Raw genomic sequence first — 23,106 nt, 5'->3', positions numbered from 1 at the left:
AGGAGTGCTTGGTCAGATGGGCCAAATACAGCCGAGAGGATGAGGAAGATACAGGCCAAAAAAGAGTCCGTTAACCTTGGTCTTTGTTGACCTTGAGAAAGCATTTCCAGTGAAGTGTGAAGAAGATGTTACAGTATAAGCAGGTTGAATCTTACCTGGGATGAAAGACAGTGGAGACAAGAAGTTTCTCCAGAAGCGCAGGTGTGAAGGGAATGAGTGGGTTAGGGCAGTAATTACGGGAGCAAAGGAGAAAAAAAAAGCTTTTAGGACATAAAAACAACCCGAGCATGTTTGGATCGTGAGAAGGGTGAGCGGACAGGGAGAAGGCACTGTTGGAGGAAGGGTCCTGAGCAGGTGGGAGTCACCGGGGGAGACAAGCCCAGGGGTGGATGGCCTCTGACAGGAGGAGAGCCCCTCTTTTTGAGTCGAAGCAAATGATTGGTACCTGTAGGCAGACTGGGCAGGGAAGTGGGGTCTCCCTGTTACTGTGCAAGGCTGGAAGAGGGTGTCATTGTCAGACCCATGGAAGGGGGCAGGGTCTCGGTCTGCGTTACAGTTTGCCTTGTAGGTGAGATCAGGATCCCTCCCTCCCTCCTGGCTAATAGAACTAGAGAGTCTCTAGGCTGCCATGTCCCTGGCTGTTGTTTTGTTTGGGTTATCCGAGGGTTTCAAGAAGTCTCTGGCCACGTGGTGTGAAATGGATTGTGAGAATAATTAACACCGTCAGTTGAAAATAAGGTGATGGATGGATGCCATAAGGTCAGAAAGGCTTCTGTTGTGTAAATACAAAGTATGTATAAATCAAAATAATATCTCAGATCTTCAATAGGCCTCGTTTTCTGTTTCTGAATAATGATTGCTCACGTCAGCACACAAGGAGAAATGTTTACGACGGCGGTATTTATTTTAGCACATTGTATTTTAATATTCATTGTTTATTGCTATTGCTAACTTTGAATCCTTAAAAAGGGATCTGTTATGAAACTGCAAAAAAAATTTCCCATTTGCACATTGGGCTCTCACATGTTGACAACCAATTAGTCCCCTAAAAGAATGGCTAGACCGGAGGTCTTTGGGTCTTTTTCTGTTATTTTGGAAAAAAACACTCTATCCTTTGTATGGAGGGAAACTTCTGGTTTGATTCATGCTGTAAATCTATGAAAAATTGCCCACACAGGCGCCTTTATTAAGATCTCATTTATTAAAAATCAAGGGTGACAGTTTAACAGGCTCATTAGGGCTCAGAAATCCCCTGGGGTGTTTTAAGCTTTTGCAAACTTTTCAGATGTTCATGTTGCTAAGTGCGCTGACCGTCATATCTGCACTCTACCCTGCTCCGGCGCTGGTTTTGGGAAGTGTCACTCTTACTCTACCAAGAAGTCCAAGGTCAGGTACCATCCAAAGTCAGAGTCCAAGGGCTTTCCCTGGAGAGGGGGCGGGGTGGGAAAATGAGCGGTGGCGGGAAGTAGGATTTCAACAAAGCCCCCCCTCTGGGATGGATGGGTGGTGGGCCCAGCTTCCCAGCACACCTGTCCCGTGCTTTGTACATTTCAGGATAATTTCTCTTTTCACTCTCATTCCTCGGGGGAATCACCTCATCTGCTCTCCTGTGTCCCCAAATGTGGACGCAACCCAACAGATCACTGTGTGGAAGTTTGTTTTCAGGGACCGGAAGCCACTTCCATGAGCTCTGTAGATGCCCTGGCATCACCCCCTCCCACCTCAGCCCCCGGGCCCAGCCCTGGCGGTGTTGAAGTTAAGCCTCAGCCATCTCACCCTGTTCCTCTGCCTTCCTCAGAACAGTCCACTCTGTCTAGTCAGTGCCTCTCCCACCAGATGGGAGCCTGGGGTGCTGAGAGAACGAAACCGAGATGGAGCGACAGGTTGAGGTTCCCCCGGGGCCCCTGGAAGGGGAGAGCAGCTCCCACCTGCGGTGCCAGGCTGTGCTGCCTTCTTGCTGGTCCGGAGCCCCAGGGAAAACTTGAGTGAGATGAGATAGCATAGGGACTGCCAGCCTCTCCCCCCTCCCTCCTCCCCCCTCCCCCCTCCCTCCTTCCCTTCACAGACACACAAACACATCAACTTTCCACTTGCCGTGACCTGCCCTCCAGCGAGACTTATCAGCTGTGCGGGCTTGTGGCTAAAAGAACACACAGGGTGCAGGGGCTGCTCTGCATGCTAATGAAAGGGCCGAGCCAGCGCGGGCTTCGGGGAGGGTTTGCGAATGGGGAGAATCATGATGTTGGGTTTCTGACCTCCTGGCACCGCGGCGATGTTTATCAGGAGGCTCATGTGACTGATGAAGGCAGAGCCCCGGCCTGAAGGAAACAGCTGCTCCCGGCGCTCCGGCACTTGCCAGCTGGGCAGGCAGGGTGCACCCCGCGCAAACTGCCCCAGTAAGTAACTGGAGAACGTGTGTGTGCGTGTGCGTGTGTGTGCGTGTGTGTGTGTGTGTGTGTGTGTGTGTGTGTGTGTGTGTGAAGCCACTGACAGTTCTTCATTTTGATTTTTGTTTCCCTCTGGCACAAAAGGAGGCATTTTATTTGTACCGGTGATGAATAGGAATTTTCATTTTTAAAACATTTTTTTAAGAACCTGTTATTTTCAGCTGCGGTGTTTTCTAGTTTTAAGGGTGAATGGGGCACCTTGCTCAGCTCCTGTCTAGAAAACAGAAGGTGTATTTTCTGGTGTCCGGGATTTTTATGGTCTGTGGTGTTTAGGTTCAAAGCCAAGAGTCAGGTCACGAACGAGAGAAGCTTTTGAAGTGTGTGGAGATTTGATTTTAATCAGTGTTACCTTTGGAACTTGAGAGAGAGAGTGTTTTGAGAAATGGCTTGTTTGTTTATTGTATGTCTGACTTGAAGATGATCAGTGGTGTGTCAGTTTTGAAGACTGTCTCATTTAACTGTGTATAGCAAATCTGCAATACAGAAAACTAACGACATGGCATGTCGGTTTAGATTAGAAGTCGGATTTAGATTTCAGACGTGCTTTCTACTTCCACCAGCTAATTCACCTTCCTGACTTTAAAGCTGAAATTTTTAGCTGCCTCTGATCTTCCTTATTTTAGACAAGGGAGCATTCGTGTGTTTACGATGCTCAGAGTCTTGCTTCCTTGTTTATGCCCCAGATTATAACCCTGTTGCCTGAAGCTGATGCTCAACTCTGGGGGGACCTGCTCTTTCTCTGGTTCCCTGGGCAACACTGGAGCTCACTTTGGGGAGAGCCACCCAGCAGTCCCTTCCTGGAACAGAGCTGCTGTTTGGGGACTTTTACCCTTTCCTGGTGGACACCAAAAGAATGCTTAAGCCCAGCCAGTGTGGCTCAGTGGTTGAGTGTCGACCCATGAACCAGGAGGTCACGGTTCGATTCCCAGTCAGAGCACATGCCTGAGTTGTGGGCTCGATCCACAGTAATGGGCGTACAGGAGGCAGCAGATCGATGATTCTCTCTCATCATTGACGTTTCTATCTCTCTCGCCTTCTCCCTTCTTCTCTCTGAAATCAATTTTACAAAAGAATCCTTAAGAAGAAAGGAAAAGGGAAAAGGGAGAGGGCAGAACCTGGAATCGACATAAACTTCTGGAAGTGACCAGCCTCTGAATCAGAGTGTTGTGGGGAGATAACCCAGCAAGTTCCTTTTTCTGGGATGACTGGATGTTGAGGAGGGGGCCAGAGTGTGGTTGGTTTCAAGTGAATTGTTACCAAACAGTTATTTGACTTGTGGCAAGCCCGGGGCACCCTGATGTGTTTCCCCAGGTGACGGATGGCCTGCCATGGATGCTCAGGTTGGATGATTTTCTTGCCATTTCTGTCCCCCTCCCCATGTTGTGTGTAGAGAATGGATTGAAAATGACCCACCGCGTGCTGCTTCTACGCCGTTTACCCCTACATCGTTGGTCTTGAGTCCCACACCGGCCAGAGATCTGGGAAGGAATCAGTTTCGGGTACCCCGTCTGAAAAAGTGGCTCATGTGTCTAGTCTCTCCCTTCTTTTCCTTAACATGTTGAAGAATCCACAAAGCTCAGTGTGTTTGATGAGAACAAGTGTTCCCAACGTCTTTGTTCCTCTTTGTGCCGGGTGTGTGAGGTCGCTGGGTCAGCCTGTGCCCATGTGGCCCGTGGCTTCCCTGTCTGACTGCAGGCGCGGCTGCTCAGTGGGTCCCGGCATAGTTTCACTGTTTCCGCAGGCTGACAGTGGAGGAGAACTGTCCAGTGAAATTGTGTCTCTGGAGTATTACAGCCACCCACAGATGAAATGGGGTGGTATCCTTTGAATTATTCAAGTGCTGAATGTTTGAAAGCCTGCAGATTTTTTTTAAAAAATACAGCAGTGATCCCTTGACTTCCAAAATAATCCTCCTATAGAATAAAAGCCTAATATGCAAATTGTCCCCTCGGGAGTTCAACCACTCGCTACGATGTGCGCTGACCACCACGGGGTGGTGCAGAACATGACGGGCATCGGCGATGTGGGCTGGCGGCGGGCGGCAGTGGAGGTGCTGCTGGCCCCGATGGGCCCCGACGAGAGCAGGACTGCAGCGGGATGGTGAAGCAGGTGAGCGGGTGGTGCCAGGCCAAGGTTGGTGCGAGCGGGGGCCAGATCACCCCTCTGATCACCACACAGATGGCGGCAGCAGGGGGGGAGGGCTGCCACCCGGGCACTGAGGGAGCCGGGCAGGGGGCCCGGCCCTGATCGATCATCCCACAGGTGAGGGGCCAGCGCCAGGCCACAGTGGGGTGCCGGGTGGGGCTGCGGAGCTGCGAGGCTGGGACTGCAAGCTGGGGCTGTGAGCCTTGGGGCACGAGCTGGGGCCCAATCCCCGCAGGCCACCCCGAGGGACCCCACCCATGCACAAATTCGTGCACCAGGCCTCTAATAACAAAATAATAAAAATAATTGTTTTACATGGAGATAGCCTATCGAGTCCAAGATGTTTAGTTAGGTCTGGATAGGAATCTTAGAAGGTACAATCTAATTCCTTTATTTATTTATTTATTATCTATTTATTTATTTTTTAATCTTTATTATTGAAAGTATTACATATGTCCCTTTTTGTCCCCCATTAACCCTCTCCAGTCTGCCCCCGCCCTTGTCTCCCCGCCCCCCCCCCCCCCCCCACACACACACACACAGGCTTTCACCACCTAATTGTCCGTGTCCATAGGTTATACATATATACATTCAAAGTCTTTGGTTGATTACCTCCCACCCACCCACCCTCCCCCATCTTCTTATGAAGATGAGGAAATTGTAGCAAATGTATCTGGGTCACAGTGCCAGTTAGCAGCAGAGCCAGAGAAGAGAGCTCCCAGCTTCTGCTACTTGTCCATCATAACATGAACACTAATAACTTTAACTTACATTTATTGTGCACTTCCCATACCAGATGGCATGCTAAGCAGTCATGTTCATTTTTACATAACCCTCCCAATAAGCCTGTGTGCTCTCTATTATCATTCCAGTTTTAGAGCTGGAGAAACTGAAGCTCAGAGACCCCTTAGCCAAGAGGCTGTATTTGAACCTGAACACATTAAAAACTACAAGTGGGACGAATATGCTAATTGCACATACTTAAATGTAAAATCCCACGACGAAATGCAAATGCGACGAGTTCAGTGCAATACAGTTAGGCACACATGTGTGCGAGGGCCCTTTTGAACTCTCCATGGCAGGAAGGGTGAGGTTTCCCCTCCTGACAGTCCAAGCCGGAGCTCTGTAGTCAATGACGGGCGGTGTTTTCTCTTTTACAGCAGCTCAGCAAAGAGCCTCCCATTGGTAAGAACAGCAACAGAGCTGTATTGCTGCCCCGAGCACACTGCTCTCACGGCCCCTCTGGCCCTTTCCTCCGTTTTTTCCTGTCACTCCTTCCTCTGGAGGGCCGCCACTCCACCCAGGCCCCACCCCAAATAGCCTGCTTCGTGGTGATAAAACGATGATCAGACCCGTTTCTAGTGACTCAACCTGGAAGGTTGGTTGTCCACAGAGGCTGTTGTTGTTTATGACCAGAAGTAATGCAACCCTTCCCCCTGTTTGCTCCTTGGCTTTGTTCTGAGCTGTGAGGGTGGTTGTGGGCCAGGGGACTGGCTGTGGCAGGGGAGGGAGGACAGGTGTGCACCTCTCTGCGGCCTGGGAGGCTGCCTGCACCCGCCTTTGCCAATGGCAAGCTTCACCCCGCTGCCTGCTGCATATCTAAAGAGGCCCTCTCACTTGTGAGTCACGAACCCGAGGCTTTCCTGGGTCGTCAGCCAGAATCCTTTAAGAAACCTACTTCTTGAACCCTTCAAAAAATGGCATCGGGCTCTCCACAGTCCTCCATATGGTGAGATGTCCAGATTAGGGCTGGCGCTGAAAAAGAGCCCTAGTAATTCGTAAGTAGCAGAGGGCCCTTTGGTTAATCAGGAGGAAAATTAAGTAAGCAGACCATTCATGGATGTCAGTGAAAAAGTTACTAATGTTTTCTCAAGGCTGTTATGACAAGATGACACATTTTGAAGATCAGGGTATTAATAGCAAGAAAGGGGAATTTTTAACCCGCTTTGCACCTGCCTGATGTTTCTAAAACTAAGAACCCAAGCGTCTGATCAGCAATACAGTCTGCTAAACCAAAACCACTGGAAATTACCTCCAATCCTTGCTGGGTATTGCTTATTTCTGTAGCAATTGGCACAGTCCAGTGGGTGTTATATGGAGACACATAAGATGGACTCAAAACCATAGAAGAGTTCACAAGTCATACTTCAGAGCTTGTTTGAATCAAAATTGTGATTATTTTCTTAGGAGCTTTTAGGAGAAGGAAACAAGCTTCATGATGAAGGGCTTGCTTTGTTTCTTTGTTTTGGCCAGATTGTGCGTTCCAAAGAACCTGCTCCCAAAGAGTTAACTTCCTGCGGTCCCTCTTTCCTTTTATATGAATTGCTCATATCCAGTTCTTAGAGGTGTTTACGTGTTTGCATTTCACATTTCTATTGTTCTACTAGAGGCCCAGTGCACAAAATGCATGCACAGGAAGGGTCCCTAGCAGCTGCCGGCTGCTGGCCGGGGCCTCCCTTTGTTCTGCGCCGCCCCCTGCTGGTCAGCGCACATCATAGTGAGCGATTGAACTCCCGGTCGGTGGAACTCCCGAGGGGACACTTTGCATATTAGGCTTTTATGTATATAGACTAGTGAACTGGTGCACAAAATTCGTGCACATTAAAAGGGAATTAATTAGAGGAAATATTTTAATATTTCTATTTGCCCTTTCTCTATAATAGAAGTGTCAGAGATGAAAGAAAATTAGTAAAATGTGTATGAAAACCTTCCTCCTGTCAGAGTCTGCGGCACACCCAGGGACCCAGAGTCAAGTCCCCGCCCATCCGCGTGCACCTCGAAATTGCACAAGACCCAAACCCGGCTGGCCCCACCTCCATTGGGCGAGATCCAGATCCGGCCGGCCCCACCCCTGTCAAGCCCCTCTGGGCAGGGGGTGCAGCCTCAGGTCCCCTGTCAAGCCCTGCCGGGTGGGGTCACAGCCTCAGGGCCCCCGTCAAGCCCTGGTGGGTGGGGGGCCGTACACTCAGGTCCCCCGGCCTGGTGCCGGGGCAGGGGCATGCAGCTTCAGGTCCCCCAGCCCAGCACTGGGGGGTGTGGCCTGAGGTCCCCCTTCAAGCCCTGCTGGGCAGGGGACACAGCCTCAGGTCCCCTGCCCCAGCCCGGCACCACACAGCCTCAGGTCTCTGCTGATCGCTTGTTATGGGAACCCCACCTCCACTGTGGGTGCAGCCATCTTGTGTTACGGGAACCCTGCCTCTGCTGTGGGCACAGCCATCTTGTGATGGCATGACGGAGTGAGGGCAATTTGCATATTTACCTCTTTATTTTATAGGATGGATTTGGAAGCCTGGTTTTATTTGCTGTTTTAGACAATCACAGTAGTATCTCTGGAATCTGGGTATATAGGTTCGCTGTGCTCTGATCTTCCTTGAGCCAATCCATGGTATTGGGCAGACACACTCCTGCATTTATATGGGAATTTTATGGTGTGAGGCATTATTTTGCACTTGCTACAATCCTATGAAAAAGACAGGCCAACATCACTATTGTTTACAGTGAGAAACCTGAGAATGAGAGAAAGTGAGTGACTTGTCCATGGTCATGGAACCAGTAACTGGCACAGCTCTGCTAAGTCCCCCATCTCCCGACTCTGAATGATACCTATGAAATTGTCCCTTGTGATCAAAAGTGCTATAATTTGTATTATCTTATGCTGGACAAAAGCTAAGTGAATGGCTGATTTCATGATATGCCATTTCACACATGTCAATGATGGTATTTCCAAGCCTATGGATACTTGGCTTCAGAAACAGGGTTAGCTTAGTTACAGACACAATAGTATTTGCCTGGGGTAATTTTTTAAAGGAACTTAGTGGTCATTTTCTTCCCCTGCAGACCCAATGTGGTTAAGTTGGAGTCAAACCAAATATGGCATTATGTAATATGCAGCTTTGGAAGAAATCTGGTTGTTTTCTTAAATAAAAAAAAGAAAGAAAGAAATGTGACATCCAGCACTCCTCTTACCCAACAAAACCATCAGCGTTCTTGGAAGTTCTGCCTGGTAACAGTGCCCTTATGCCCATGGGAACCGGGTCCACTGTGACCATTTCCCTCTGCAAAGTTATCTGCCCACAACTGTGAGGTCTTAGCTTGCTAACATACTTGAGAATCTGCACTACTAGTCAACTTTCTGTTGGGGCAGTCCGGTTCATTGTGTAAAGCATTATCAGTATGTTGACAAGGTCGTAAAAATGACTGTGTGATGCAGGTGATTTTACAGTGCACGGTGTCATGGCCAGGGCTTAGAGGCGGGGCGGGGTGGGGGCGGGGGAAGTGGAAGCAAGTGAACAGCTTTATGATAATAGCGGCTATTATAGTATGTCTTTCTAAAGTAGCTCTTTTTGGAGTATGAATGTGAAAGGGTAGTCTTCTTTGAATGTAAAAAATCCTGAAAGACATTTAATTCATGAACCGACTCAAAGAGCCTTTTCCTTTGGTGACTGCTGTAATAATCTGCACCTTTCAAGAGAACAAAAGGGAAAAGAAAATTTCCAAAAAAGAGAAGAAAATGAAATGGTGGCTTAAAGGTTCCCAGATAAAAGTCTGTAGAATTTGAAGTCATATAGGCTTTGATGCCTCTATTGTAAGTGGAGAATTGAGCTAAGTATATGAATGACTGATGTACCAGATATCCCAACATCTTTTAAGTTTCTCAGTGATCAGATTGTTTTTGAAAGGCTTCCCTATTTGTCAACTGTTGCCCTATCCTTATACTTAACTTACTATTGTTTAGCTCAGTGGTCGGCAAACTCATTAGTCAACAGAGCCAAATATCAACAGTACAACGATTGAAATTTCTTTTGAGAGCCAAATTTTTTAAACTTAAACTCCTTCTAACGCCACTTCTTCAAAATAGACTCACCCAGGCCGTGGTATTTTGAGGAAGAGCCACACTCAAGGGGCCAAAGAGCCGCATGTGGCTTGCGAACCGCAGTTTGCCGACCACTGGTTTAGGTGGACCTATCCCCAGCCCACAAAATGGGTCTTTATGCCATTGATTTGCTTTAGTATTATGTGTATTCAGCATATCATCTTTGAATATACTTTAGGTACAATCTTTGAGAGAGAACTAGTAAAGGGGGAAATAACTAAAATAACAGTTTAGTCCACATAGTGAATTCCAGAAATTTATGTTAGTAACTACTTAGCTGCTGCTTAATTCAGAAATTGCAGACAAGTGCTTGCTTCGGCAGCACATACACTAAAACTGGAACCGTACAGAGATTATCATGGTCCCTACGCAAGGATGGCATGCAAATTCATGAAGAAAAATTTGCAAACTAGTAACTGCATTTGAATGTGCAAGTGATTGTAACTGCTTCTTTTTTTTTCCCCTCTGAGGTATCTGTACTGAGGTAGAAACCTTAGCAATTGATGAACTGGCCAAAAGGAAGGCAATGAGCCCATGAAGCTGCCATGGAATCAGACTTCATATTAAAAAGAAAGAAAGAAGGAAAGAGCTAAAGAATGGCCATTGAGTTTTGCCTCTATTAAGTTTTTTTAAATATATATTTTATTGATTTTTTACAAGGAGGAAGGGAGAGGGATAGAGAGTTAGAAACATTGATGAGAGAGAAACATCGATCAGCTGCCTCCTGCACACCCCCTACTGAGTATGTGCCCGCAACCAAGGTACATGCCCTTGACCGGAATAGAACCTGGGACCCTTGCGTCCCCAGGCCGATGCTCTATCCACTGAGCCAAACTGGTTAGGGCTTAAGTTTTGATAAAGTAATAATTTTCCTTTCGTTCAGCAATTCAAAATGGCTGAGCTCAGGTGTTGGGGTATTTTTTGTTTTGTTTTGTTTTGTTTTGTTTTGGGTCTTTTACATAAGTTCACTTTGAGGAGATAGCAGTAGGGATTTTTATTTTTATTTTATTTATTTATTTTTTTTTAGGAATTTACACACTGTAAAACCAACCGACCTGATTTTCCAAACTCCTTCCACCTGGAATCAGGGAGCTGGAAAGAACACATGTCCTTTTCCAGCCGTCCTAACAGCGTGCCCTGTGACTGTCAAGGATGAGTGTTCTCAAATCTCAGGTTAATGAAGATTTCTGGAGCTCAGAAACCACTTAGAATTTAAAACAGTTTTAAAATAGAAGAACTGAGTCTAATTTCCATATTTGGTTCTGGAAAACTCATATCATAAGTTCAATTTGACTGACTTTGGATTCAGCTCTACTTCAGTTCTGCTTTTTTAAAAGTAGTAAGTGTTTCATCTATGTATGGAATGCCTGCCATTCAAAATCACATGAGTTGACAGGATGCTTTAGAGATCCTTCTTTTTATGGCAAGGACAGTGCTCAGTCTAAAGGGTGGTGCTCGAGATTTCTCATCCCTTTCTGTTCCCAGCCACTCTGATTCTAAGACGAGTCTGTCTCTATTTTCCTTCCATGGTAGGCATTTCAACTGAGCCTGCTACTGGGAGAGGAGAGAAACTGATGTTTACTTTCACAGCTCCCAGAGGTGGACATTGTTGACACTGCTGCAGAAGTGATAACTAAATTTCTGAGCAGGTTGAGTCACAAGCCAGTGAGTAAGGAAGCCAGGGTTCTGGTCCTAGTTTGCCTGGAAACAGAGTGCATGTCTTTTCTATTCCAACCATACTGTCTCTCGCTCTGCTTATGCTAAAAACTGATGCTCACTATGCAAAGGGCAGCCGTTGTGTGGAGTCCAAATTCTGCTGTTCCTGTCAAACCATGGACATTATGTCATGCCCAGTACATAGCGATTTCCATCAGGAGGATGCTGTGGGACAAAGAAGCATCCCAGGACTCTGTGGGGTCATGACTGCATCCTACAGTCTCCTTTCAGCCCCCCGCCCAGAAAACACTCACCCATTCCCATTGTCAAGGTGTTCTGTCAGCGGTGATGCTCTGCACCTTGGGCAGGGTGTTCTTGCAAAGCGAAGCCTCTGGCAACACTCAAAAATCATCATTCTATCTCACATGATGACACATAAAAAAGAACATGGCTGTAGGACCTGGCTGATTAACCAGCAGTGACAGTTTGCTTTAAGTTATATTCAGTTTTTATGAGAAGTGACTTAATAGTGGCATCGAGTGGAACAGTCATCCTTACTTCATAAGTTTTTTCTTGGGGCCCCGATTACTAATAGATAAAAGGGCCGAGCAGACTTTGAAGCAGGGCCAGGGGGACATATCTCCTGCTATTTTAATTCTCTGTGTTTTAGAAGACCTACTGCTTCCATCCTCTCTTTGGAAGCTGCAGGAACTTCGTTTGACTTAAGCCAGTGATGTAAGAATTGAGGTTTTATCTTTTTTCAGCTACCAGGATGAGTGAAAAATGGGTCATGCATAAAATTCTGCAACCATTTGCAATACTATCTCACAAGTTTGTGGAAGAAAGGCTAATATGTTTGAGAAATTGTTTTGAGTTTTAATCCTCAGATTTGGAAATTCTACTATACCCAAAATTAATAAAACCTCAGTAAATGCAACCTAGTTTTTGGGACCCCCTTATGTGCAATCCAGAATTTATATTTAGGTGACAAGGTAAAAAAAATCCAAAATATTTTTATTTGATTCATTTGTCAAGTATTTTTAAACAAATGCTTTGCACTGCATATTATGCAAACATGAATAATGGCACAGACTTTGTCCTATAGGATATTGCCACCTAGTTAAGCAGATCAATATTTTAAGAATTATTACAACAATTATTGTACAACACATATATTTGTTCTATTAAAGAGGTTTGTACAGAGTTCTATGGAAGTCATCTATGCAGATGACTATATATCAGTGTAAGTCAGGAAAAGTTCGCTAGGGTTGGTGACATTTGACTAGGTATAAAAGGATTGGTAGTCATTGTTCAAGAAGAAAAAAACCCCACTATATTTTGAAAGAATCCATTCCAGGAATAACATGTAACTTGGTAGATGTGAATCATAGGGATATGTTAGAGGGGAAACCAGGGGAAAGTCTCAAAAGACTAGGTGGTTCCAGGGTTAAGGATAGTGTTTGCCCTTCTAAAGCATTCAGATCTTTTAGAACCGTTTAAAGTTTAAGAAAACACACCTTATATTATAGACTATTTCCAATATATACAGAAGTTGGCAATATAATGAACCCCCATGTATTCAATACCCAACTTGAACAATTTTCAATGGCCAATCTTGTTTCCTTTATGTGCCCACCCATGTTCCTTCCTTACCATAACAGTTTTGAAGCAAATCCGTCATTTCATCATTCCATCTATAAATATTTTCCTATGTTTTCTAAACTGTAAGTTTTCTTTTTTAAAATCTACAATATCAGCCATAGCCAGTGTAGCTTAGTTAGTTGGGCATGTCCCATGTACCAGAAGGTTGTTGGCTGGATTCCTGTCAACAAGGGATGTGCAGGAGGCAGCCTATTGATATTATGTTCTCACATCGATGTTTCTCTCTATCTCTCTCTCCCTCTCCCCCCTCTCCCTCTCTCCCTCTCTCTCCCTCTCCCTTTCTCTCTCTCTAAAAATCAATGTTAAAAAACACTGAAAGAAATCCACAATATCATTAATATATTTAACATAATTAACAATAATTCCTAACTGTGATCAAAGCTTGTCAAGTAAAAGGGTGATATGAATATACTTGAATTCTGGGAAGAAAACTCTGGAGGCAATGAGGAGGACATGTTGGGGAGAATAGCATCTAAAATGCTAAAGGAGACAGAGTAATCACTTGAACAGACTGATAACTGAGACCTCTTCAGATTCCATATACTCAATAGTTATAAAACCATAAAGGCTAATGAGTATTATTTGTTCACCAAACCCCCAAACACTGAAGATTTGAAAGAGGTAATTTTAAAATAATGGAATAATTTTTTTCACAATATATGTCGAAAATGTTCTAAATGTATAGTGAATATCCATATTCAGTTTTACCATTAACAATTTATTCTATTTGCTTTTTCACACACCTATCCATTTATCCATTTCTCTATCCATTCATTGGTTCATCTTTTCTTTTCTTCAAAATAAGTTGTGGTCAGCAGTACATTTCATTCCCAAACACTTCATCAGACATAATAGCATTAACGAGAGTTCAATATTTATGCAGAATTTGTATCTTATGTAAGAGAAATTAAACTTAATACATTTATGTTGGCAAAAGGAAAGGCTGTAATTCAAGAAGGATTAACATAATTCAGGGCTAATTCTTATTGGGTTATTTATAAAAATGAGAAGCTGTTTGAAAGTCCCTTGATTCTCAAAGCTTTTTGCTATGGAGCAGCCACACCAGTGACAAACAGCCTTTGACAGTATTTACCTCTCAGTAAATGTTAATTAAAGTTCAATGTGAAGACAGGAGTGGGTTAATGGGGGGAGGGAGGGAGACCTAATACTTTCAACAATAAAGATTTTTTTTTTAAATTTCATTGTGAAGAAATTGGCACCCCAAAGTGTAAAGCTTTCTGACAGTAAGTGATAGAGCGGATATGAGAACAAAGCACTTCCAATAGTTTTGCATTGAGCACCACTCCTTGCCTACACCTACCTACTCCGCAGAGTGAGAATGCAATGTAGTGGATGATTTAAAAGTAAAAAGTGTAATAGAGGCAATGCATTCCATACAGAATCATCCCAAGATTAAGAGAAGCCAATAATTGGGCAATAGGAAAGGAGGTAAAATGTTTTCACAAAAGAGAACTCTTTATTCACGGATTGCAAAAAAGTGGGGGTCTGCATTCATAAATATTTATCCTCTGGTTTCCTCCAAAAACCATTCAAGCAGTTTATGATAAACAGCAAAAATAAAATGAAACTGGAAGTGATTGATGAAGGAATAAAACAAGGTCAAAATATATCAGTAATAGAGTGTGGAATAAGTTTAGACTTTGAAAGCTTTGAAATGTTTAAATTAAGTCATATTCTGCCATGGTTAATCCTGCCAATTGGCTCAAGCATTGAAAATCAAGCTGAGAAGACGTCTGGGAAGATGCATTTGTTCAAATGTTTGTTGTTGGTGAAGATATCTTGTATTCATTTAAAAACTGAAAAATTCAGTCCATCTGTCAGGCATTTGCCTACACAAAAAAGTAGACATTCTGATGCTTAAAAAAAATTTAGGTGTTTGATTGACATTTTCAGTTCCAGTATGATGTTATGACGTCAGTCTATATCAGTAGTTCTCCACTGAAGGCACTTTTACCCTCCAGAGGACGATGTCTGGAGACATTTTTGGCTGTACTACTGGGGGTGGGGGTGGAGTGCTACTGGCATCTAGTGGGTAGAGGCCAAGGATGCTGCTAAACATCTACAATGCATAGGATGGATGAACTCCCCCACTAAAGAAATATCCATCTGAAATATCAATAGTATTGAGGTCGAGAAACCCTGACCCATGTGAATCAATTACAAATCTCACTCTAATATGCTTTCAAAACAATTTAGATGACTTACACGTGCCATTTCTTCTTGAAACCACTGTTGAACAATAAGTAGTGATAACCTAGTGCACTTAATGAAATACTGCTGCATCGGCACCAGGGCAAAAATGAGATGTAAAATGACTAGTCCTTCAGAATAAGGTTCAGAATAAGGTTTGCAAAAAGCTAAGCTGAGTGGTTAACAACACAAGATGACAGCACTCTTGGGTGCCCAAGAGCATCAAATGTTGGCAGGCAGGAAGACAGATATTTTACCAGCAGAAAAGTATCAAAGGAATTAGGGCCACATTGTTTATCTGAGCTGGGAAAAGGATCATTAGATCCTTAGTCAGGGAATGGTTCATCCTGGGACATCTCCCTCTGGGACTTGGAGAGCTCACTTCTCTCTTCTTTTCTCTTCAAAAACTGAAGAAGGAGAACTGCAGGTATCAGAAGCAGATGGATTAGATAAACTCCTCTGCCAACCTGGTGATTCTGTGTCTCTTATTTACATTATTCTCTTTCATCTTCCCCATACTACTGTAATTATATAGACTCTATCTGCATTTGCAACCATTCTCATCTTCTTTCTTTATTTTTGTTACATCTGGTACCCATCCTTTCATTTTTATTATATCCTCCTCCTCCTGAGTCTTTAACTTCTTCCTCTCTATGAGATAATCCCCATTAGAGTCCAGGTATATTCCAGCAACTCTCGTCTTATAAAAATATCCCTTGATCCCACATCCTCTACCAACTGCTCTTTACTTCAATGCTACACAAACTCATTAAACTTATATTCTACTCACGATGTCTTTGTTTCTTTGCCTCCATTTTGTTCTATTTACTCTTCAACTCCCCCAGCCTGGCTTCTGCCTGCTGCTCCATTGAACTGCTCTTGTCAAGATTACCTGTGATCTCCTTGTAGCAAAAAGTTTAAAAGCAGGTAGCTTTCCATCCTTCTCTTACTTGACCTCTTTGTAGCATTCAGTGCAGTTGATGGTTTCATCTCCTGTGAGTATGTGCTGTTGGCCTCATGGCACAGTAAGTTTTCCTTCTGCATCTTTGACAACTACTCAAGATGCTTTGCTGCTTCATCTCCTCTCTCTGACCTCTAGATGTTGGAATTTCCAAGGCTTAAGGTGGGTCCTCTTGTCCTTTAGCTTTATACTTTTTTCCCAAGCTATCTGAACCATTCCTATGGCTTTTGATGCTATTCATGTGGTGATAACTCCCGATTTTAAATTATATTTCAGATCTTTTCTTGGAGCTCCATATTTGAATAAATAACCACATCTTGAGACCTGTACACAGGAGTGTCACAGGAATTTCAACCTTCACACATCTTAAGCACAATTCTAGATTTCTTTTGTATAACCAACCCACCATCCTGCCAGTATTCTCTAACTCAGTATATGGCATTATGATCCAGCCAGTTTTTCAAGCTTTTAATTCCCTTACATCTTTCACTAAATTAATCTCCAAGTTTCAATTCTCGACTTAAATATCACCTCTTCCAAGAGACTTTTCCTACCACTAAACTAAAATAATCTCTCTTGTCATTCTGTGTCCTAGAATCCTGTGTGGGTTTTCATTCATAGCTCTTGTAATAATTTGTAATTATACGTTGATTTGTCTGTCTACGTATTTGATGCTGGTTTTCTTCACTCAGCTGTATACTCCCTGGACAGGGACCAGGTCTGTTTCATTCACCACTGGATACCTGGGCCCTGGCAAAATGTTTGGAAAGTACAAGTGTGTGCTCAGTCAATATTTGTTGACTCAATAAAGGATTATTTTGATACCAAGCCTAAAAAAGACATTTTTTCCCCCCAGGCCAAGATCAGAATTGGGTCCTTTTGTTAGAATCATAACTTTAATTAGTTTAAAAGTTAACATTTAAACACCACCTAGAAAAACACAAGAAAAAAAAGATCATATTTAACAAATACTTATTGGTTAACCAATTGAAAAATATACTAAATTTCTTTGCATTCCAAGTTGTTCATTGGTAACATAGAAATAACACTATTAACTCTCTTTTATAGAATTATTTAATAGGATGAAGTTAGGCAATTGCCCTCTAATCTTCTTTGAAGAAAAACATTCAAGACATACAAATCCCCGTTCAAGATGGTGCAGAGCTTACATGTACAATCAAGTTCCTAAGTCTAAGGAGTGCACTGCACCAGTGTGTGAACTCTTGTGGTTTGTGAGCCAGCAAAGTGTCAGTCATCTTCAATGTTATAAGCCCTATTTGAAGAACACCATATGACAGTGTTTTTGTGAAGTGGATAGAATTATATAATTGTTTATGCAGCCCCAGAGCCCTCTTCTCTGCTACCCCGCCTGATGGGAAGTGCCATATGAAGCTGGTGCACCACACAGAAAAATAGTCCCGGCTGATGGTGTCTGGCCAAGTTACTGAAGTGGAAATAGGTGAACGAAATGGCAAAGGAAGCAACTTCAAGGGGAGGAGTAAAGGGTAGCACCTTTAGGTCTTGACGAGGTCATAGATACCTCTGCAAAAGGGAAACTCTTATGTTTTTATTTATTTTTATTTTTTTAAATATATTTTATTGATATTTTACAGAGAGGAAGGGAGAGGGACAGAGAGTCAGAAACATCAATGAGAGAGAAACATCGATCAGCTGCCTCCTGCACACCTCCTACTGGAGATGTGCCCGCAACCAAGGTACATGCCCTTGACCGGAATCGAACCCGGGACCCTTCAGTCCGCAGGCCGACGCTCTATCCACTGAGCCAAACCGGTTTTGGCGAAACTCTTATGTTTTTAAATTGAATGTTCAGTTTGGGGGTGCTCATGGGCTCTTGGGAAGGGGTAAAATTTTACTACCTCAAATTTTTGTGACTCAAAAAGCTGATGGTGGAAAACAGGGGATGGTGTTTTTCTCTGACCTTTTGTATTGGGCAAGTCCATATTTTTTGAGGTATAAAAAATGATGGTAGAATCTCAGGAAATACTGATTTCCCTTTGTCTTCTTTTGAAATTTTCTGGGACAACCAGTCTTTGTGCACTTGAGTAGTGGTTTTCAGACCTTTTGAGACCCTGGGAAGGTGGCCCATCTGCACCCAGAGGGCTCCTTGAGTTTCTCTCAAGCGCTTAATAAGAGGTATCCTCATGAAGACAATAATCCCATTTTGTAAAGTAGAGAAATCTCTCCCTGATGTTCAGATTGGAGCTACCCAAGCCCTAAGCAAACCGCTGGGAATGTGGGAAGTATTTGCTCTTTAAAATCCTACTTACCCCCTCCTTATCCCTCTTTTAAAAAGCTGTTGCTTGCTATCAGTTGTAGGTGGAATTTGATGACAAAGACAATGGGAACTCTAATTCGTAACCTGTTCAGTCCCAAACCTGAGAGACCAGGGCAGAGGCTCAGAGCCTACTAGTGCTGAAGGAGTGGGTTTAGATTGGGGAAAGGGAGCATGTGAGGTCCTTTCTGGAAGATTTAAAAAGAAAAGCCAAAGTTTGAGTGGCCGGAGGTAACTAACAAAATGTGTAGGGTTCCATGTGACAGGAGTAGATGGACAGACAGGGTTCAGGGCCCAAACGTCAGAGGCAGAGAGCCCGCTGTTTGGGCCCAGAGCCATTGTGAGTTCCAAGGCTCCACCTGCTCGAGCTCACCTTCACCACACGTCTTTGCCCATCTCAAGGTAACCAGAACTGCTTCAGATGCCCAGCAACCAGGAATTTTAGCTATTTACTGAAACCTCCATGTCATTTTAGACCGTCGAAAACAAGAGCTATTTTAACAAAGGGAGATGATTAGGTTGGAATCATTTTTGCAAAGTCAAACAGGCAAATTCTCTTGAAATCAGACTAGAGAGCAGAAATTCCGTGACTGACAGCAATCTCGCTGGAGATCTAAATGGCAGAAGAGCCGCTTTCTGTCCGAAAACTCACACTTTTAAAAAAAAATCTTTGTTGTTGAGATTATTACAGAAGTCCCTCTCCCCCGCCTCCCCATAGTTCCCTTCCACCCGGTTCCCAACCCACCCCAGGTCCTCACCACCCTATTGTCTGTGTCCATAGGTAATGCATACATGCACATAAGATCTTTGTCTAATCTCTTCCCGCACATCCCCTCACCCCTTCCCTCTGAGGATCATCAGTCTGTTCCATTTCCATGCCCCTGATTCTATTCCATTCACCAGTTTATTTTGTTCATCAGATTTTTTATTCATTTAATTTTTAGATTTACTTGATAGATATGTATTTCTTGTCACTTTGTTGTTCATGTTCATAATTTTTTATCTTTTTCTTCTTTTTCCTCTTCTTAAAGAATACCCTTCAGCATTTCATATAATACTTATTTGGTGGTGATGAAATCCTTTAGCTTTTTCTTGTCTGTGAAGCTCTTTTTAGTCTTGTTGTAGTTGAGCCTTGATTGCTGTTGGTGTCACTGTGAGGAATTGACCTCCAGGCCAATTGGCCGGGGAGACCAGCTACGACTACAATGGAAGAGCTGCTGTGCAGGAGACACCCTTATGGAGCAGGACTTGCTTCAGTGGGGCTTTGGTGCTCACTGAGTCTGCCTCTTGAGTGTGTTGCTTATGGATGTGTAGAGTTGTAATTTGGTTTGGTCTCACACTGACCACTGGGTACACTGGCTCTTGGGTAATTTGGTTTGGTCTCACACTGACCACTGGGTACACTGGCTCTTGGGTCTCCAGGGAGGTGCAAAGTCAGCCACTGCCTGGGGCCACCCAGCAGGAGCTACAGAGATCTGCAGATTACTCCTCTTTGTATCAGGTTTGGAAGCATCGATGTAAGGCCCAGCTGTGAAGAAAGGCAGGCTGGTGCTGGTGCCGGGTTTTTTTTTTTTTTTTTAATATATTTTATTGGTTTTTTACAGAGAGGAAGGGAAAGGGATAGAGAGCCAGAAACATTGATGTGAGAGAAACATCAATCAGCTGCCTCCTGCACACCCCCCACGGGGGATGTGCCCGCAACCAAGGTACATGCCCTTGACCGGAATCGAACCCGGGACCCCTGAGTCCGCAGGCTGACGCTCTATCCACTGAGCCAAACCAGCCAGGGCAAAGGTGCCGGGTTTTTTGGACCTTTTATTGATAGGTTTGTAGCTCCCTGACCCAGCTGCTGCCTGTTTGACAGGTTTTGCCTGAGTAAGGACAGTCCATTCATATGCAAAAGCCACTGTGCACGGCTTGGGTGGGGTTGTAAATTGGGTGGGGCGAGGTCTCAGGGAATCACCAGGGCGGAGCGAACAGAAATGGCTGCCTGTCAGCCCTACACTGGGGAGGTCCCAGCACACAATGATCCCTGCAAGCACCTTCTTCAGGAGAAAGCTGCCCCCAAGTTCCTGCCGGGATGCCAGACAGTCCAGTTTCTCTCCGTATGTGTCTGGATCCCCCCAGCCTCGCCCAACGCTGGAGCGCAGAGCAGTTGGGAGCCTATAAGTTCAGTTCGAGGTGCGGCCTTTTAGGAGGAGCAGAGGGGTCTCCAGCAGCTGTGTGTCACTCGGCCCCAGTCTGCACTGGTTTTCACAGCCCGTAGTTCTTATGGTCCGTAGTTCGTACTGCCTTTAGGGACTTCTTTCCCCGGCTCTGGAACCCTGGGCTGGGGGTCTGGTGTGGGGCCGGGACCCCTGGCTCCTCCGGGCGGCCTCCGCAGAAGCAGTCTCCCTCCTGATTAAAAAAGCTTAAAAAGCGGCCCACGTGGGTGCCCACCAGCCCGTTGCGCGCCTCCGCACCTCCTCCCAATCTCAGTGCGCTTTGTTCTCTTCCTCTCCGGTTGTAGGACTTCCACTCAGCCAGCAATCCCGCAGCTCGGGATGATGGTGGCTCTGTATTTTAGTTGCAATTCTGATGTGGTTGTGGGAGGCAGTGAGTACAGGCCTTTACCTATGCCACCATCTTAGTTCCATCCCGAAAACTCACTTTTTAAAGCAGATGCTTTCGTTAGAAATCAGCCTTCTCACATGGACTCTTTCTGGCCCAGGGACCTCATTGTGAGTCTGGAAGCGCACGGTGATGGAATACTTCCCTTTCTTCCACTAGCTCACTGTTTACACTTGGGCAAATTATGTTATGTTTTGGTGCTCTTTGTAAAATGAGGTAAGCTGGTCAATGAAATGGCCTCTTGGAAAGGGGACTTCTCCCCTGTACCACAATCTCTCTATCTGGTTCAACTATACAGAGTCTCTCCGAAGAGACAAAAATCAGCACACTATCAGAAGACTTGAATGAGTGAGCGGATGAAGCTAGGTGTTTAGAGACCAATCCTTGCAAATGTCCTGCCCAGTAAGAAACCCTCCCTTGGTGTCTGGTTTTTCCTTTTGGCATCATAAACAACAATAAAGGAAGAATACCAAATCAACTTGTAGATTCACCAATTATCCAAGTGGTCCATTATCTAAGTGCTGGAAACTATCCTGGAAAGTCCACAGTGATACCTACCTGTGATTTACTCATGTGTGATGTGGAGGAGTAAGCTGTTACTAATTGTAGTCAACAAATCCAAAGCAGCAGAGAGAGGAAGTGGGAGAGAGTGAAACTAGATACCGTAGTGTAGAAACTGAAAATGCATTTGCCTACAAGCATGAGTAGGTACATATTTTTTTAATAGATGGCCCAGTGTACACTCTGTTTTCCCTTAATCTTTCCAGAATGTACAAATTAAAGTCTTGTGAGGGTATTGGCACCATGTCTTATATGCTCTTTGGGAATCATTAGTGAACACCTATTTTACAAGAATTTTTCTGTAAAAGAAAAACACAGCCCAGCTGGTTTGGCTCAGTGGATAGAGCGTTGGCCTGAGGATCAAAGGGTCCCAGGTTCAATTCTGGTCAAGGTCATATACCTTGATTGCAGGTTCCTCCCCAGCTTGGGCCCCAGTCAGGGCGCATGCAGGAGGCAACCAATCAATGTGTTTCTCTCACATTGATGTTTTTCTCTGTCTTTCCCTCTCTCTTTCACTCTCCCTAAAAATCAATGGCAAAATATCCTCGGGTGAGGATTAACAAAAAAAGAAAGAAAAACACAAAAATCAGGGGAAATTAAAAAACTTGGAAGTAACCTAGACATTTTAATCATATTATAAATGGAAATAAGTAATAATGTGTTAGCCTAACCAATGATTGACAAATGCTACAGAAATCCCCAAATTTACTTTCTTGTTTGGGCAAGAGTTGAAGTTTGTGTTGCAATTCAAACCTACTGTTTCAGTGAATATATGCCAGAAGGCATAGTAGCTGTCTTGGGATTCTTCCTTACCCAATCCGCCAACAGTAACATTCTGAAGATTTGCACATTGAAGAGTCCTTCTTAGCTTTTGCTTAGCATCTGTGGTGTCAGCAAGCAGCCTGCTAAGTCTGAGGTCGGGGTTCACAGGTGCAGATGTCTGCAGGGCCAACAAGACACCATAACAAGTGAAGTGGATTAGGGACAAAAAGAGTTCTCTATCTGGGACAAGTAATATTTCACTTTCCTCTTAAATTTACTAAAAGAGAAAAGGCGCATAGTGGGGTGATAATTGGCAATGACACTTGGTCTCAGTTTGGGGGACGATAGCGGGTAGTGGGGACTTTGGGGAACAGGGAAGTAGTTGCTCCTACACTTCAGCTGCCTCACTGGGATGCAGCCCTAGAACATGCAGATCTGATTTTTCAGCAAGAATCTAGAAAACTGGATTTTTCATGTGAAAGACTAGATTTGAATACTTTATTCAAAGTATTTTTGCAACTACTTTAAAATTTTTGAAACTTTGTGAGAGCCAATTCTGTGCAAGCCTAACAAAAAAATTACACCCAGCCCTGGCCGGTTTGGCTCAGTGGATAGAGCGTCAGCCTGCAGACTGAAGGGTCCCAGGTTCGATTCCGGTCAAGGGCATGTACCTTGGTTGCGGGCACATCCTCAGTAGGAGGTGTGCAGGAGGTAGCTAATTGATGTTTCTCTCTCATCAGTGTTTCTAACTCTCTATCCTTCTCCCTTCCTCTCTGCAAAAAATCAAAAAAATATATATTTTTTAAAAATTACACCCATTGGCTTGTTCCCTGTCCAAGAGGTCACCATTTTATAACCTGTGGATGTTGAGTCAGAAAGAACTTGTCAACTTGCTCCATCTTCAGTTTGGAGAAAAAAATGAAGA

At 44.3% G+C, this 23,106-nt stretch overlaps 1 protein-coding gene and 1 long non-coding RNA gene across 3 annotated transcripts in view; one reads left to right on the top strand and one right to left on the bottom strand.

Moving 5' to 3' along the window:
- Positions 1 to 1,179: 1,179 nt before the first annotated feature.
- Positions 1,180 to 2,142, bottom strand: LOC308257073. Its single transcript, XR_013961512.1, has 3 exons — positions 2,095 to 2,142; positions 1,777 to 1,957; positions 1,180 to 1,424 (listed from the first exon to the last, which is right to left on the bottom strand). It is a non-coding gene; the product is annotated as an uncharacterized lncRNA (long non-coding RNA).
- Positions 2,143 to 2,269: 127 nt separating this feature from the next.
- Positions 2,270 to 23,106, top strand: part of RASGRP3 (RAS guanyl releasing protein 3) — a 78,700-nt gene continuing 57,863 nt past the window's right edge. For both annotated transcript variants that reach the window (XM_080685884.1, XM_080685883.1), the window contains exon 1: positions 2,270 to 2,396. The gene's annotated coding sequence lies outside the window, so the exon portion shown is untranslated. The remainder of the gene's footprint in view (positions 2,397 to 23,106) is intronic.

Source organism: Plecotus auritus (genome assembly GCF_963455305.1).
Source record: "Plecotus auritus genome assembly, chromosome: 8".
Taxonomy (NCBI): domain Eukaryota; kingdom Metazoa; phylum Chordata; class Mammalia; order Chiroptera; family Vespertilionidae; genus Plecotus; species Plecotus auritus.
Note: the sequence above shows the minus strand (reverse complement) of the source record. Positions and strands in the feature narration are given on the sequence as shown.